Source organism: Drosophila virilis, chromosome 4 (genome assembly GCF_030788295.1).
Source record: "Drosophila virilis strain 15010-1051.87 chromosome 4, Dvir_AGI_RSII-ME, whole genome shotgun sequence".
In the NCBI taxonomy this organism is placed as follows: domain Eukaryota; kingdom Metazoa; phylum Arthropoda; class Insecta; order Diptera; family Drosophilidae; genus Drosophila; species Drosophila virilis.
In genome coordinates, this window is record NC_091546.1 from 27,736,704 (window position 1) to 27,754,514 (window position 17,811).

The 17,811-nt window shown below is 37.1% G+C and overlaps 1 protein-coding gene across 3 annotated transcripts in view; it reads left to right on the plus strand.

The window, feature by feature from the left end:
• The window catches only part of Dyrk2 (Dual-specificity tyrosine phosphorylation-regulated kinase 2), a 73,956-nt gene that overhangs the window by 15,631 nt on the left and 40,514 nt on the right, over positions 1-17,811 (plus strand). Inside the window, exons 1-3 of one of the 3 annotated variants that reach the window (XM_032433127.2) lie at positions 2,003-2,021; positions 2,966-3,028; positions 10,179-10,220. The gene's annotated coding sequence lies outside the window, so the exon portion shown is untranslated. Of the gene's footprint in view, positions 1-2,002; positions 2,022-2,046; positions 2,202-2,965; positions 3,029-10,178; positions 10,221-17,811 lie in introns of those variants that run through there. The other 2 variants (XM_070209474.1, XM_032433126.2) reach the window with 2 other exon arrangements.

Genomic DNA, 17,811 nt, shown 5'->3' on the forward strand with positions numbered 1-17,811 from the left:
TGCTGCTGCTGCTGCTGTGGTTAATCATATTTTTGTTGTTGCTGTTTCTGCCATTAAATTAGCAGCTGCACACAAGTTGCTTTCAAAATGTTACTTGCAGGATACGAGTGTATTTCAAATGCAGCCGCCGCAACACCACAAAACTTGAGCATGTGCAACGCTGCGTATGCGCAATGCCTTAACAACGTGTGTTGGGCGACTGATTACAGCTGGCGCTAATTGTTGTAGCTATGAGTACTTTTTGTCTCCTTGACACTTATGAGGTCTTTTTGGTCTTTATTTTGCCAGCTTTATCATGCTCATTGTAAGCTTAACATGAACTACACCATGAGGTCGCTCTCCATCATGCTGCTGGGGTATTTAGGTATATCTTTTGCTTTCCCATTTGTATTTAACTGCTAGTCAGAAATAGTCAACATTTAGCTTTCTCTTATTTGATTTTGCTATGCTCGGTGCAAGTTTAACATAGACTTTACCATGAGGTCCCAATTTACTTCGCTTGCTTATAAAATCCATTAGCTTTTAATTAGGTTTTCTTTTTAATTTCTAATTTTAATAGCTATTGAAATTAGGGCTAGCATCAGGTGTACAATAATTCACTTCATAAATTTGAGAATGACAAAAAACATTTGCATGCTTTGTTGTCCGAGTTTAATGCGTCAATAACAATTGACTAACGAGAGCACTAAAAGTTTATGAACTAACGCTGAGCATACTGTGCCAAGTTTTGCATTTACAATTTGTCCCATTCATTGACTCTTTCAATTTATTTTACAGCCCTATCAATAAAAGTTGCTTCAGTCTTATTACGTGTACGCGAGAGCGTTGTTAAAGATTTGCCACAATTAATTCAAGTGCCTGTACAACTGATTTTTATATTTATTTGCTTTAGTGTCTGTTGCCTTCTTCGGCACACAAAATAAATAATAGCTCGTACATAAAATACTTATAGATGCCATATAAATCAGCGCAACAGCTGCTGAGTAATAGATATTATTTCTTTTTAGCGCTTTCACTTGCTGATTTTTTGCTTTTTATGAGCTTTTCAATTTTCGATATTTTTTTTGTTTAATTTTCAACGCTTTCAACGGTTTATTTATTTTTGTTTATTTAAAAGGCAAATGCAATTGTTTTGGCTTAATTTAAGTATTATTTTTAATTATGTCAGACGTTTGTTTTTATTATGTTTGTTAATTGATGTCACACGTGCTGTACTGTAAATTTATTTAACAAAATTACTTTTTTGTGACTTTCGTAAGGTAAACAATAAATTCATTGATTTATTACAAGAAAATAATTTCATTTATTATGGATTTATTTCAAGAGTCTTAAAGCATAAATAATTGCAGCCATAATAAATTAAATATACCCGACCATCTTGAAACGAAAACGATACCCAAATAAAACAAGGAAGTTTTTGTTTTTGTTCTTGTTCCTTTTTCAGGGCGCATTTATGTGCATATTAATGAAAAACTGCACATGCATGCAAATTGCATATTTAAATGAAATATCAGCGACGTGATACACAATAACACACCCCGTGCCAATCCAACTGATCCGATACGATCCTCCAAATGTCGACACTTTCGTTTTTATTTTTGTCTCTCTTCTCTCCCCTTTTTAGTGATTTTCAAGGGGAGCGGCAGTTAAATCTTTGATATATCGCCCGTCTTTCGCTTTGCCAAATGCAAAATTTATGCTGTTTAATATGATTTTGATTTGTTGTTCGGGCGCAACGAGTCGAGTGTTTACCATTTATTTGTATAGCTGATTTATGTGCGAAGCGGACCCTTGAGTTCGGTTTGTTTAGCCTCGGCGCCCACTTTTTGTAAATAAGCTGCAACAACAGAAACTAAAATTGCGCTGGGATGAGCGGAAAATATATATATCTATATATTTACCTGAAATGAATGCTTGTTTAAGAAAATAGTGTCAAAATATATTTTGTAAGAAAACGAAAATGTTCTCAAATTAAAACTCTTCAGCAAAATATATTTTAAGTAGATTATATTGTAGAAGTAGTAAGTCACAAATTCCAAATTATTTTATCCAATATTCAGCCCTTTTATTTCAATTATTTGGAAAAGAAAATAAGTTTAATATCAGATTACAAACAAAAGGAACATCCGCAGTAGATTAGTTGTCTAAATGGTCCAGTCATTCAAGCAAATGATCATTGTGGAACTGGGCTCGAATCTAAGGCTAGTGTATATAGTTTCTATCTAGTAACATGTTTTGGCTGAAGGCCATAGCGGATAGTTCGTAATGGTAGAAACTCATATCGCAGCGCAGAAAATCCAAATCTGATCAATCAAGTTGTTTGAATTGTGCAATTCCATGTGCTTTACCCATACGCTTCTTCCTATCTATCAATGTTGCAATTTCGTTGCAGTCAAATTCCCATAAATTATCGCTACCTGCCAAGTGATTCACACGCCCCCAATTACTGATTGGGGTCCCTAGCCCGTGGATCACCTTTTACAGGGCTTATCAGTCAGACATTTGTTGACAGCGATAAGGTGGCAGGCGCTACATTAGAATTCTCTGGATTTAAATGGAATTTCTATTATCATTTAGTTTAGATACACGCAACGTAAATTATTTGTTCATTGTATTTACTTTTGTAATGCTTTGATAAGAATACCTTTTGGAAATATATGTGTGTAAGGGATAGCCACAAATTTGGGTCAACTTGTTCTGCTTTTTAGGGCTGGACAGGTTTGTGAACTGATTTCGAAACGGCTTGACGAGCATTTTAGATAAGGGTTGCTTGTGGATTAGTATATATAAGTTTGATTGATGGATTGCTTGAGCTCAGGGCAAAGTGTTCGCATATACATATAATTTCAATTTATATATAAAACTGTTGCATTATTGAAAAGTCGCTACATTAGTTTTCACAATTGAATCTATTTTAAATATGGGAACGCAAAAATAATAATAATTAATTATATATTTTTTTCAGAAAACCTTATGTACAGGAGTTACATATATTGAGAAACTTGAGCCATATCTTAAACCAATATTGGTAAGTTTTCTATTAATCCTTAAGTCACACCACAGTTTATATATCACTCAGGAAATCGTAGATGCACTGTAAAATTTCAAACCCAAGCACCTAAAATTCGCATTGATTGCATTCCATAAAAAATATGTGCCCAACAAAAATCTCATTTGTGCGACTTCTGGCATATTAACATTCACATATTTGAACTAAATTTCCATTTAATTTCCATTTTTATGAAAATTCCAGCACAGACCATTTAGCTGCATTTCAGATGTAAGCGCAACTGCGCGATTATCAGATTAAATAGTTAAAGCAGCTGTGCGAATGGCGCACAATCTGAGCCTGAACCAGATATGGTTTACCCCCACTGTAAATAATTAGAATTATGCACAACTGACTATCGACTTTGGCTTAATTAAAATTTATGTTTAATAAATTCGAATTAATAATAATTGTCGCATAAACTCTTATTGAATTAACATGCAACGTAATTTATGCATTCAACATTTGATAGTGTCGCCAAATGAAGGCGTATTCGCATTCAATGTGCCCTTTTGTACACATGTATAAATATTGATAAGCGAGTAAAATAATTCGCAGAATATTTACAATTAACTATTGTTCATATATACGCATTGTTTGTGTCGTTATTGTGAGTTTTCTTGAATGCCTGTGTAGACATTCGCTAGTATGGGACTCAAGTCAAGTACACGTGATCAGAACTGAATAGAAGAGCTGCACTTGATAGGTGATTAAACCATCTTCAACTTAAGCACATGATAATGGCAAAATGAGCTTTATTGGCATTAGATAAGTACTGAGAACAAGTAAAATGAATCAGTTAGACACACAGCGCTTTAGAAACGTGGACTTGATGAATTATTAGTAGATTTGCCTTGAGTAGGCAAATGAGAATTGCAAAGAGAGGCCTAATAAAAGCGAATCAATCAACGAGAATAGCTCGGAAGGTTTCGGCAGCTTATTCGAACTGTGTGTAAGAACTTAGAATTGAAATTGAGAAATCTAACAATATACAGCTGTAGCCAATTGCAGCGCAATAAGTTGCTGCATTTAATAGGAAAGCAAATTTAATAGCTCCTATTTCAGAAGCAAAACGATTTACTTACAATGTCTATTGTTTTTATAAAATTACAATTGCAATATGATATGTCTCGGATTTCATTTGAAACCTCAAAATAGAGATAAGAACCATTTAAACAAAGTAGCATGTGCAACCTTGTGGGGCCATACATTATTCACACATATATATACAGATATATTGCTAATCAAAATCGATTTCGAATTACGTATGTTACAAAATTGCAAAAGGAAACAAAGCAATTCACTTGAGAGACGCGTGAAAGTTAACCTTGTATGCGAGTGAGTTCGTTCGTTTGTCTGTGTAGGAAGCTGAAACATTCAGCATAGCTGACAAATCACAGTGGGGAAATGTAAACATCAATGTGCTTAAACCACAAAACGAGCAATCAATGAAGATACTTTTCATGCATGCCGCGATTGTCCACTGCAAAAACAAAAAACAAAAAAAAAGCGCAATTTCAGCTTATCTAAGATTTCGCGCTTTGCTTTTTGTAAAGCTGCCATGTCAAGTCAAGTTTGTTGTCTGGCAAGGTTATTGCACACGAGAAACGCTCGTAAAACCACAGAAAAAGCAACAAACTAAACTCACAAAAAAAGCAGAAGAATAAATAACACAAGAAATGGCAACAAACAATCAGAAAAACAAAAAGCATGCGATAATTAAATATTTGATATGTCAGCTGTTTGCTGATGGAATCCGTCGGCGCTACAAAGACAACCCGTTTGCGAGAAGGGGGAACTCAAAACAATAAAAATTACGTTGTGATGTTTAAAGAGAACAAGATGTTCTAAAGTGGCGCCAAGTGTCAATAAAAGAAAATAATAGTAACAACAATAATATTACCATAATGTAGTTTTAATTACTTGTATACAAAGAAAAAATCAATAATATTTTAATCAAAAATTTTAATTCATAGAAGCCCTCATAATTAAATTAAAATAGTAAATATAAATATACTTTTACTCAGAAAAAGAAAAAAATAATATGCATTTAATATTTAAAGCACAAAAATTATATTGTATATATTATATAGCATAATCACAACTTAAAAGAAAAAAATAAATTTAAATAACATTTTAGAAGAGAATCTCTTTATGAGATCTTTAGAGAGTTCCATTTATACTTCGAATGTTCCAATCTATTAAAGACTCGACTGCACAGAAGTAGCCTAAATAAATCATAGATTGATTAGCTTAATTAGTATAGATGTTTTCTGCTTCCTGTGTGCTTCCTTCTCAATCCTTTCGATAAATTATTCAATCCAACGGGCATGCATGTATATATTTACATACATATACGATTTCAGATCTTCAGCTCCCTTGGTGCGCACCCCTTATCAGGTAACTGGTTAGGCAGCAACAACTTCCGCAAATGCCTGTGGTCCAGGCTGACCAAGATTTATCACAGCTTGTAACAACACACACACACACACACACACACACAACACACAAGTGCAATTCATAACTCATTTCTTTTGTTGTTCCGTTGCATGAGCAATCACGCAAATGACAGCTCAACTTGTCGTGGCACACAAAAACAACAACCACAACGAGAACAACAACAGCCACAACGCATATTTTGCATATTAAGCACATGCCAACAACAACAATTGAAAAGCATTTGCAAGGCGCTGGCTTGGTATTTGCATTTGCATTAACAAAGTGTGACCAACATTGAAAATGCATCTCGTCCGCGTCGCGTTGCGTCTTTATGGAGCAAAGCCAAAGCATTTCATTCGTTCGCGTTCGCTAATGAGCTTTATCCATATTTATATGGTTATTATTTTATATAGACAAAAGCTTTGCGAGTGCGGAAATTTAATGCGAATGATTAATGAAATCAGCTGATCTTGGCTTAAAAATAATAAGCCCGATATCCCTCAGGTATTATCAATAAATTGTAACCTTGGAATAAATTGCAGGGTGTTTAACTTGTTAGAAATGATTTCTTGCACCTATTTAAATATTTCATATTTCTATTATCGGTTAAGTTATATTTATCGATAACCTAGGATGTCATTCTTATAGTGCACATATACTGGGCTTTGCATCCAACATATTATCTTAATCAAAATTCCTAGCTTTTCAAACTTAATTTCCTTGTTTATTTAACTTACTGCTATTTGATTTTTATTTTCTTTATTTAAATCGATTACAGGGCTTGCTATGTTATTTGGGATTTTCTTGTATTTTGCATTTGCTTGTACTGTATATAAATTTATCCATAACTCAAATCTTCCTTTCGATAGTCACCTTTCGCGTGCTCTCCTTAATTCTTGGTGATATTTTCTATGCAATTTCATTTGTTTTTTGATAGAGCTGTCACAGCTCAGTACTTGGAAATATGCTAATTTAAAATTTTACTGGATATCACTTTCAATCTAGGCATATTCAAATCTCAAACCAATTCCACCCATTCTATTATTAAGTTGTTGGCTTTTGTTACACTATACAGAGTCTTTTTTTCTTCTGCTTTTATGCTATTGTAAGAATCTTCAGCTAGATACAATAGCTACATCTTCTTGCGCTGCGTTTGCTCAACCCAACTCAACCCGTTCACAACCCACACACACACACACGCACACACGCACGGCTTACACCCAAAAAGCAAAGCTCACATGACACACATACCAATAGACGGCACGCCCCCTGCTGCTGTTTGCAGCCCACAAAATTTATTATCATGTAAAATTTTTGTGCAACAATGCGACAACACAAAAGCTGAACGAACTCGCGGCTACTGTGCAGCTGGCAAGTCAACAGATATCACCCGCCTTCTACGCCAGCGCCCCTTTTGACGCCCGAACAGCAATTTGTTCTAGTTGATAATTTATTTGAATATTTTGCTTAATTATAACAACAAAAGAAACGGCCACAGAATATTTTGCAACAAATGTTAGCACATTTAATGCAATCTATCTGTATATTTGTGGAATGTATCTGTGAGATACAAAACTGGTCAAGTAAAGTGCTGGGCGTTTAAGTCTGCCAAGTGGCTGGCATTGAGTCCGAGCTAATCGCAGACAAAAGCTGACGTTTGCAGCGATTGCCGAATATTATATACCCTAACAGATCGAATACTGGGCTGGTCTACAATATAATACTTAATACTTAAACCATAGAGTGAGATTGATAGATGTTTTGTTCAATTTTCTATTGAAGTAAATTTAAATTCGGAATGCAACATATCGCATAACAAAATTATAGCATAGTTATCTTTTCAAGGGTATAGAAATGATTGTCGCTAATTAGACTCATTCTCGCATGACTAGACAAGGCGAATACGAACAAGAATACGAGTCAGATGCCCAAGTCAGACCCCCGTCGCGGCATTCTAAGTTAACAATTCAGTCAAAAAGACAAATGATATGCTTAACATTGAAGCTGAACTGACTCAACTAATTCGATGGGCCCCAAGACGAGGCACAGAGACTGTGGCGAGCATTTAAACGCGAGCTGACGACCACTTAAAGTCGATTAACTGAAAGTCTCGTCCGGAGGCTTCTCATTCGCTCCCTTCCGTGCATCCCCTCATCATTTATAATTTCTGGTTCTATAATTTTATATATACGGCATCTGTGGCGACCTGCGCAAGAATCACGCCGCGAGCGATTCAAATCAAAACGTGCATAAATTTCTATGCTTTATGTGTGCCACGCCCTTGCCGCTGCCACTGCCCGCGCCTTCTGCCTTTGCCTAGTGCCAGCTGCTGCTGCTTCTTGTGTATCAAACAGTAGCGGCATTCATTAATCAAAGAGCAGTCCATCGACTCTGTGTACTCCCCGGCACCAGGGCAGCTACGTATTAGTTACACTTTAGCAGACGGAAGGCGGACGCTGGGATTTGGAGATCGGCACATGCCCCACGGGCAATCGCGAGTACTTGGTCGGAGTTATGCATGCCAAGAAGTTGCCTGCACGCGCACTAAGCTCATCTTGGGTTGGGTCTGGGGTTGGGTCAAGGTAAGCGCCAAAAGAGCTGAGCTCATCAGAACAGGCAGCGATGCGTCTTTTAAAGAGGTATTTGGGTGTGGTTTTATCAGCTAGTGACAGACAAGGCCAAGGATTAGATTTGATGTATAATGCATATATATAAATATTGCGGAGCTAAGCACCACCTGAAATCTTGCATGAATCAGTGCTCTTTTCATGCCTTTCGTCTAATCAAAAGCTTACGCTTTTTACAGCCACAATAAAATAGCTGAATCAATTTGTGTTTGCATTACAACGCATCGTTGACTGAGCTGAGTTGTGGCAGCAAATATCAACAAGAGACGCTTGCGATTACTTATTTATTTGCATTGCATATTGGCAAATTTATGCAAATTTGCATTTATTTAATCAACACGCAAAGTGCGTGTCAGCCGCGGGAAAAATTCTGAAGCTACAGAGCCAATCGGGGAGTGCTTGCTTTGGCCCTAGAGGCCATTGTACGGCAGCAAGGACGACGACAACAATATAGGGAAAGGGAGCTTGAGGGGTAGCAAAATGCTTATTGGCAATTTGTTGTAACAACTGTAGATAACTGCTGAATAGCTTTGCATAGCTATGTATGTATGTGGATGTCAATGGTTACTAACGAACTAAGCTGTTCTCAGAGCCTATGCGTATTTACAAATTGCCATTGTCATCAACATCAACACGCGGTCCGTTGATGTGTGTGCATGTGTGTTTTAATGGCAATTGAGTGAGACTTACAGAGAACTTAGAGTAAATAATAAAAATTTAATCTATACGTTGCTCATATAGGGAAAGCATTAAAATGCGCTTTAAAAATAACCAAAGATTGCCAGGTGAAGCAGTCGGTGGGCTAAGTAAATAATTACGAATTTAATTTATTCATGAGTAAAATTATTAATAATTACTTTTAATAAATATACGTATTTGTAGAAATGTTGGTGGGTAATAAAAAAAACAACATTTATATATATATTGGGAATATAAGTTGTAAATTTAAGTGCGCAAAGTTCTGTAAGAATGTTAAAAAAAAAACGTTGGTGTTTTAAAGCGATTTAATATGTAGTGAAGTCCTGTTTCTTCAAGAGAATTAGTATCCAAATCTGTTGCCAGTTAAACATATTAAATTTACAATCAGGCAGTTAAAAACAAGTTGAATATTTTACAAAACCCAGTTAAAAATAGTCTACAATTAGGACCCTAGACAGCTTAAAAGTTGTCCAAAGCAAAGGTGCACCTATAAATAATTGATCTATCGAATGTTCCCAACGAACTCATTAATTATGGGTGAACTTTTGCAACTTAAACTTTGGCTGGAATTGTCAATCTCTAAAGCTTTGTTTTATCTGACTTTCAATGGAGAAGTTTTAAAGTTGAAAGAACTCTGTCGTGACCGCAGTGCGTATTTTAAAGCACTCCAACTTGCAGCCTTACCTTATTTGTGTTCACATGCTGAATCATTATTGTGTCCTGAGTAAAATGCTGCATTACTTTGTCAACAGGGGCTGCGCTCTATGTTACTATCAATTATAAAAGATACTGTGCAACCGAGCATGAAATTAGCTGCGTGCTGTCGCCCTTCAGTACCCAACCCCCCTCCGGGTGTTAACCCTGACTTTCATAACGCATTTATACGTACTCGTTCTCGCACTCATTACACGGTCATCGTTTGCTAGTCACAGTCGATAACATTTCATGTTTATACAGAGAGATATGTATGTATATATATAGCGAGTACTTTGCCAGCCTTATTAATTTATGCATTTCTGTTGATTGTCTGCGTTACAGTTGACAAGTTTTCCTCTAGCCTTTCGAGCGGTGTGTGTATGGGGGTGTTGTTATGTGTTCAGTTAGAATTTTTATAGATAGTTAGTTGGGTTGTCAGCTTTATGATGGATAATGAGTAGTCGTAATGGCTGGTTTTCCTTGTTTTCGTTCCTCTTTGTCTTTTCTTTATGGCATGACGACATTGATTAATTTTAAGAGCCAATAACCAGCTGGCATTATGCAGGCTTTTTCTTTTGTAGATGCATATGTATGATTTTGCTGTTGGTTCGTAACCTCCTGTCTGGCATTTATCTAATATTTGTTCACTATTTTTCTTCTTTTTACAGACGTCGCGGCAATTGCGCAACAAATAACATTTCTGTCTAAAGGTGAGTTCAACTTTCAGCAAAAAACGAAACAAAAAAATATTTAAAAAGAAAAATTTAAATATAAAAATATATATACATTTATTTTATAATTAATTAAATACTTTGTAGGCGTATCGAATGGCCAAGTTCTTATGCAAGAGTTTGTGTAGGGGTCATTCGCTGAAGTCATGGGTTCATGAGTTCAATGACTTAGCTCCGGCTTTGCGGTTATATATTTAATGTCTAATGAAGCTTTAATCAAATTAAAAGTTGTTTCGGATTGGATGGTAAAAATTAGGCACAATATTAATTGTATCTGGTAAAAATCATATAAATTAACAATTTTATCTGCTCGGTTAACTTTAAATTTTCCTAAGCCTAAGTTCAAACGTAAATCTTTTAACTTATAAATTTTCGAGTTTATTTGTTTTATGTTCTCCTTACACCGTGTTGATTATAGTCTTCAACAGTCTTAGGTCTGCCCTCCTTACTATTTTCTTTATGGCAAACAAATTTTATTCAGATCTTATCTAGCAGCAATCCAGTTGACTGCTCCACTGACCCACTGTCTGACCATAGACCGCAATTGATAGCGTCCTCAACAATAGTAAATTCTTTCATAAATACCAATGCAAAAGATAAAAACTTTAATAATTTCACTACAAAGTACGAGACAGGGACAGACTGCATGTCGGTCCTTATCAGTGCATTGTCGCTGATATCTTTAGATATTGCCGACTCGAGAGTCAACAGTGCAGTTGCTGACCCAGTTGCCAGTTGCACTCGCAGTGGCAACTCCTTAATCAGCGCTTTTGAGAATGTAATAGAAAGGCGCGTTGGGTCATTCAACTCGACGCGACAGACACAAGCTGCCTGCTTTGGCATGCAAAAAGTGTAATGCACTGCGCTCGATGATGAGTGCTTCCTGTGTGATAAATACTTGGCAGCCAGGCAGCGTCTGTCCCCCTCCATCCACTGCATAGCACAGCACAGCACAGCAACCCGCCCCGCGCCACCCAATATATTTGTGTCAAGTTATTGTTTGCAACTTCACAGATACTCGCTGCCGCGAGATACTTTTCTATGGCTGCTGCTAGCAGCTGTCATTGAGCTGGGCTTTTGTTTGGCTTAGCTGTATGCCCTTTCAAGGCAGCTGCGAATTGTAAGGTTTTCCAGTAAAACTGAGGAAAAACTTTTTCATATGCAAGCGCACACATACATACACATGCATATATTAAGCCTATAGTATATATTTTTTCTAATTAAAACTTTTATGCTGACAGCAGTATTATTGCTTGCCCGCTGTGCGCCGCCGTTTTGCTGGGCTTTTGCTAGGCTGCGGATTATTTTATTATATTATTTAGCGAATTTTCCACTTGTCGGCGCCTTATTGGACGCGTGAAAGACAAGCCGATAAACGGCTAGAAAAACTCCGGCTTCTACATGCTACGTGTGGGCGTCCGGGCATTTGACAAGTTGAAAAAATAAAATAAAATAGAGAACACCACATGGGGTCGACACCAGTTCGACCAGAGCACTTCCAACAGATGCGCACTCCCAACTCTGACGATTCATTTTTGTGTTTGTTTTTTAATCTATCGTCTCGCTCTTATGCGTTCTTTTATTATTTTATCCAATTCGCGCGCGCGTAACTTGTCAAGAATTTCAATGAGTTCGTTTCCCTTTCGGAATTCGCTTGGTGGCCGCTTTGGTCGGTCAGGTTTCTGTGGCCAAAGCAACGGGTAGCAGTATTAAAGTAGAACCTGTTGAATTATTAGTGTGAATCAAAAAACAACAAAAAACCTAAATATAAAATAACAAACACGAAGTAGGTGAACAATGGGCCCATAATGAAGAAATTTTTTCTTAATCTGTAAAACTGATGGAGCTGATTTTATGCCAAAATTTAGAACTCTTTGTTTTTATTGACAAGGACAAAAAAGCTTAAAATATATATCGATAATTTGGACTATCGTTAAATTATGATGTTGCCTTGTCAGCATTGATAACCTATCGAAAACAATTCGAAGATCAGATACATATATAATAATGGGTTCTTTCACGGTTTGTTCAGCTCATTGATTAATATACTGCCCCCTTTGTGTCACAAATTATATATTGCAATATTGATATACTTGTAGAATTTAGTTATCGATCCATTGTCACCTTCAAATGCTGACTCAAGACAATATTTGGCATTCCCCCAAATAGTCGTTTGGCAAATGTTTAGCTGGCCACATCCAAATCCAAGTCCAAAATCAAAAGCAGAAACCGAAACGAAACGAAGCCAGAAGAAGAAAAAGCCATTTTCCCCCATATGGTTAATTGTTATTTAGTGTGATTGGTTTAGCCGGCAACACCTGTGCAAAGCTTTTGCTAGTATGAATAAGCAAATGTTAAAAAAAAAAAAAAAACAAACTTGAAATTAACTTTTTGTAATGCATTGCGTCACACCACAAAGCTTAACGCTGATCGCCTCCGGGCCATGCGGCAGCATGTGGAAAGTTGTTGACATTTTATGGCCCCCCCGCCAGCCCCAGCCCACTCGCTGGCAAGTTAATGGGACGGCCCTTTTGCATGTGCCAGCATCGAATTCAAACGCCACTTGGCTAAGTTTTATGGCCCAATTACATGCAACGCTGAGCCGCAAAGAACATTGGGCCAAATATCGCATCCATCACATGCTAAACTCGCATCATGTGAATTGTTAGCTGCTACAGGTCCGAGTACGAGTGCGAGTACGAGCACGAGTCCGAGTTCGAGTCAGAGTCGGCCTGCGTCTATCATTAAACTGTCGTAAATCACAAGTAATTGACATTATACAATGGCTATGCGGAGAGATGAGAGGCAGCCAAGCAGGCAGCCAGGCAAATAAGCAACAATTACCTTCAAGATAGCAAACAAAATACACGTAGCAACAATTAAGCTAAAGATATCACATGCAAGAGCATACGTAAATGATGACCGTGCCAGCGTAACATTTGGATGCTCTAACTGAAGAGAGTTGTTGAAATGTGGTTAAACATTTACTTACAAATATTTGAGAGAATAAAAAAAGGATAACAAATTTGTATTTTATACAACTTTCAATCCCGAGTTTTGTTAAGATTCACTTAGGGTAGTTTAGAGGGATTATATATCTGTGATCTTAAAAGTTTCAAACAAACTTTTTTGACTCCACACAACTCTATAGTAGATCAAAAATAAAGCATTATTTATATATATATATACACGTATCGGATGCATTTACCCAAAAAGTTCGACATTTGGCGTGGCAGCTCGACTATTTGGCATAGATGCGACTAAAGTCGTAGTGCGAGTATCTTGAGATTGCGATGCTCACAGACTGAAATGCACAATTAAAATGCAACAGCAGCAACAACTACAACATGTGGAAACAATGGACGTACGTCTGGTATTTTTAGACTGACACACTAAACAAAAGACTGGCAGAAGGCAGCGCCTCCACCCTCAACCTCACCCACACCCACGCCCCCAACCTTTCAACAGATTGTTAGTATAGACAACTTTATCGCAGTCTTTGTCCGAAGATTACGAAATGCACCGGCGGCTGTGAATGTGCCTCCACGTAATTCTATATAGAATTCGCAAACGACACTTCATTTAGATGGGGCTACGCAGATATAAATACATATATATAGTCCGATCCCCCTTATATATATATATATAGATGTAATCGTGTTAGATAATTGTCACAGATGACGCTGCAAATGCGGCCGAAGGTCTGCCAAAGGTGGTCAAGGTTTAATAATATCGCATAAATATATTATCAAGCTTAACAGGCATAGATCTATATATAGAAATATAATAAATAGTATTGGAAAAACATGAATTAATCATATAAACTGACGTTTCGCACGTTGTTATCGGCTAATATTGAACAGGAAATCATTGAACATGCGCCGTGGGGTTGAGAAAACCAAACACGCAAATTGTATGTAAATAAAACTGATTGTTCGAAAAATCATCATCAAAAAGAAATGACGCGTTCTTCTGGTCTCAGGGTGTTGACTCTCAATGGGGCATTGCTCGATATGAATATTTGCAAATTAATCGCCTATGCAAGGCTTTTGTGAGTTTTAAGCGAACTATTTGCGTGGTAGATTTTATAGAAACGCGTGCGTTGATTGCGGTTGTTCTAGGTATTGAAGAATTATTATTTTTATTCTGCAAACTTTTAGCAGCTGTTAAATAATTAAGACTTGTTATTTTCTTTTCTAAATTTCTGTTGGGTTTCTAGTTGCAATGGAATTATCAATAATTATTTTAAATACTAGAGAATATATTCTTACAGTAGGTTAGCTGTTTTTTATCTCAATTATTCTTTAATTGTTCCACTAATTAATTTAATCGAAAACCGAGTTGTATGAAGAGCCTTTCTTACTTAATACTGTTCGAAAAATATATCGCAAAAAGCTGAGGTATTATTATGAATTTTTCATAATTTTAAATATTTATTAATTAACTCTCTTTATTATGTAAGTATTAACTTATAAACCCATTCTAATCTCAAGCATTTCCCATTTGTACACACTTAGGCAGGTTCTACATATAGAACCGAGTGCTATTAGTTAATTTCAGCCCCTTCCCTTTTGTCGCTATAACTCTTCCAACTCCGCGGCACATATGTTCCTGTCATTTGTCTAAGTTGAACATCAATTGCTTCTATTTCTCTCGCCACATCTATCAGCACGTCAAGTAGTATATTTTCAACTAATTTGTCAAATGTGTCATAAACATGTTTAAAGATGGGCAGCACAGAACCATGTGCAACATTAAAAAGACAACATGTGGGTCAAATTTCGGCCACACGCATACAAAACCAGGAAACAGCAAAATGCAGTCAAACAGCACCAAAAAAAAAAAAAAAAACAAATCAGCCGCTACACTAAAAAAAAGAGGTAAAAACAAAACAAAGTTCGAAGTGCAGAACCCCCGAAAATGGGGAAAAAAAAACTAATTGCATTTCCTGTGTGTAGGGGAGACATAATTCCATTTGAAAAAGTCATAAATTAACAAAACAACTTCCGATAGAAAAACAAAGCAAAACACAGCACACAAACGAATGAAGCACGAAGAACATGCGGCACAACAAGCGAAACAAAACAAAAAGTTGTCAAAGGGTCGACTCAACAACAACAACAACAACAACTTGCAACGCTGCAAAGTGGCAGCAACTCTCCAGCCAATTGAACTGAGCCACAGACTATGGAAAAATGCATGGGCGGGTTGCTGCATAGAGGGGCTTGTGTTAGGCCGTTGTCAGAGAGCCGTTAAAGCGTGACGCGCCGAACCACTTAACCGCTCTATATGCAGTCTCTGGCCCACTGATGATGGGACCCCAATTCCCCAACTTCCCGGTTCCAGCTGTGGCTGACCGCCTGCCACATATTTCATCTAGAATCTTGAATCTCTCTCCCCCGACTTGCCACCAGGGCATGTTAATTAGTTCTGGCTGCTGTGGCTTGTTGGATACCCTGTACTCATTAAAAAAAGGCTGCAAGGTAGGGTATATTATTTTGATTCTATGTGCATACCCACATTCCCACGGAGTGTACACATATAGCCTGCGGATTTGTTGTATATAAGTGCACTCTTAAATGCCATTTTTATCGCACACTAAACACCAAAATTATTTGAGAATGCATTTTTCTAAGGTTAGAGAAAGTCGTGTTTATATAAGTGCAAATATATGCATAGGCAAATGGAAGCTGGGTATAGGGTATCTCTAAATCGGGGATACACTTCACTGGCACAGCCGCACTTGTTGCTGTTATATTTGTTACTATCTCTGCTTAATTTTTATGCTCTGTCTGTAATGAAATTCGAATTCCTGGCCTCTGGAATCTGCATAGAGACCTGCACGGTACTGAGTCATAATGTGCTTTATTTCCGCGCTGCCATTAAAAAGTGAACCGCATTTTATTGCGCCTTCTCTCTTGTGCTCTAATCAACGACATCAAATTATGTTTCCACAAAAAATGTTTGCTGAAACGGTTTTTCGAGTTAAAAACCCATTAAAAAAATAGAATAATAAAATGAAGAACCATATTCTGGAGACATTTTAATAGGCTAGTTAGAGTTGAGTCGAGTGCTCGCTGAAGCATGTAAATATACGACTACGAGAACTTACATAAATTTTGCCAGCCTGAGAATGCACGCCAAATAGGCTCCATCTAGATGGTAATGGTTGATGTTTAGTGAGACGAAACCGAATATTATAATGTGTTGACTTCTGCTGTGACATATTATTGGTAGAGTTTTATGATACGCCTGGAGAGGCTAATATAAATTGGACAGGAAATGTATGCGACGCAGGAAATATAACTGAGCACATAAAAAATACATGTATTAATAATTCCGATTTAATAGTTTATAAGAAAAATAAAAATTATAACAATTGAAATATATTTAGTTCAAATGTAAAATTAAGTTTTTATTTAATGTGATGTTGGGCAAATAGCTCATTTAAGTCTCATGTTTGAACCGGCGACCTTGTTTAGTTATCAGCGGAACGATATTTATTATTATTACGATTCTTTTAATTTGAAATTTTTAATGCTACATTTTCCCCAGTTATTCTCTTAGAATTATAGTTTTCATTTCATGTTTGATTAAATGAAAAGTTTATAAATTTGACTTTGATATGCACTTAAATTTCAGGCACGCGGCAATTAGTATTCCCAAAAATAATTTCATTGCGCCAAGTTTTCCATTATACAATGCTAAGGTGTGTCTGTGTGTGTGTGTGTGTTTGTGTGCCATATTGCAGCATTCTCAATTAAATTGTTTTATTTTTGGGCTAAAAATAAAAACTCGAAACATTTACGTGCTGATTAAACAGCGTAAAGTATGCGAGGAATTGGCGCGTAAAAGATTTCGTTTGATTTCATTTCGTTGGTTAGTGCCAGGAGAGTGTAGCTGGGGAGGGGATGTGTATGAGAGAGGGATGGTCAGGGAGGGGGGGGGGGGGATAGCTTACAATTTGGGACGTGTGGAAACCGTTTGCAGTAGACAACAATTGGAAAGCAGCGTTAATTAGACGGCAATGCGCGAAAAATATGAGCAAAGTGAAGATGTTCGACAGCTGCAATTTTCACTGAGAAAACAAAGCAAATTATAAGCCCCCTCCCCTTTCCCCTTGCTACTGCTTGCAAGACAGAGACGAGGCAAAACTCTAGAGACACGCCAGTCGATACTCTCGATATCGATTTCACTGAGGGGGGGCCAGTTTGGGTGGGGGTCGGTTTGAAAAATAAAAACATACGTTTGGAAAACTCGTTCGCGCAGGCGCTTTTCATTTCATCAATGCAATGACAATTCGGCCGCCAGGGGGCGCCACTAAAACAGCAGCAACTGTTCCCGTTTGCCGTTCTAGTTGCTGCCTTTCGACTCCTCTGAACGATCTTTCATTATATATTGAGCTCACATACACAGACACACACACACACACACACACACACACACACAAGACGAGTCGCAACACTCGACGAAAAAACTCTCATAAATTCTTTCGGGGGCAATCGCCGCCGAATGCGAGTTCCTTTCTCTTTGGCCAACATCTATCGACCTGGCTAACACACATAACTTG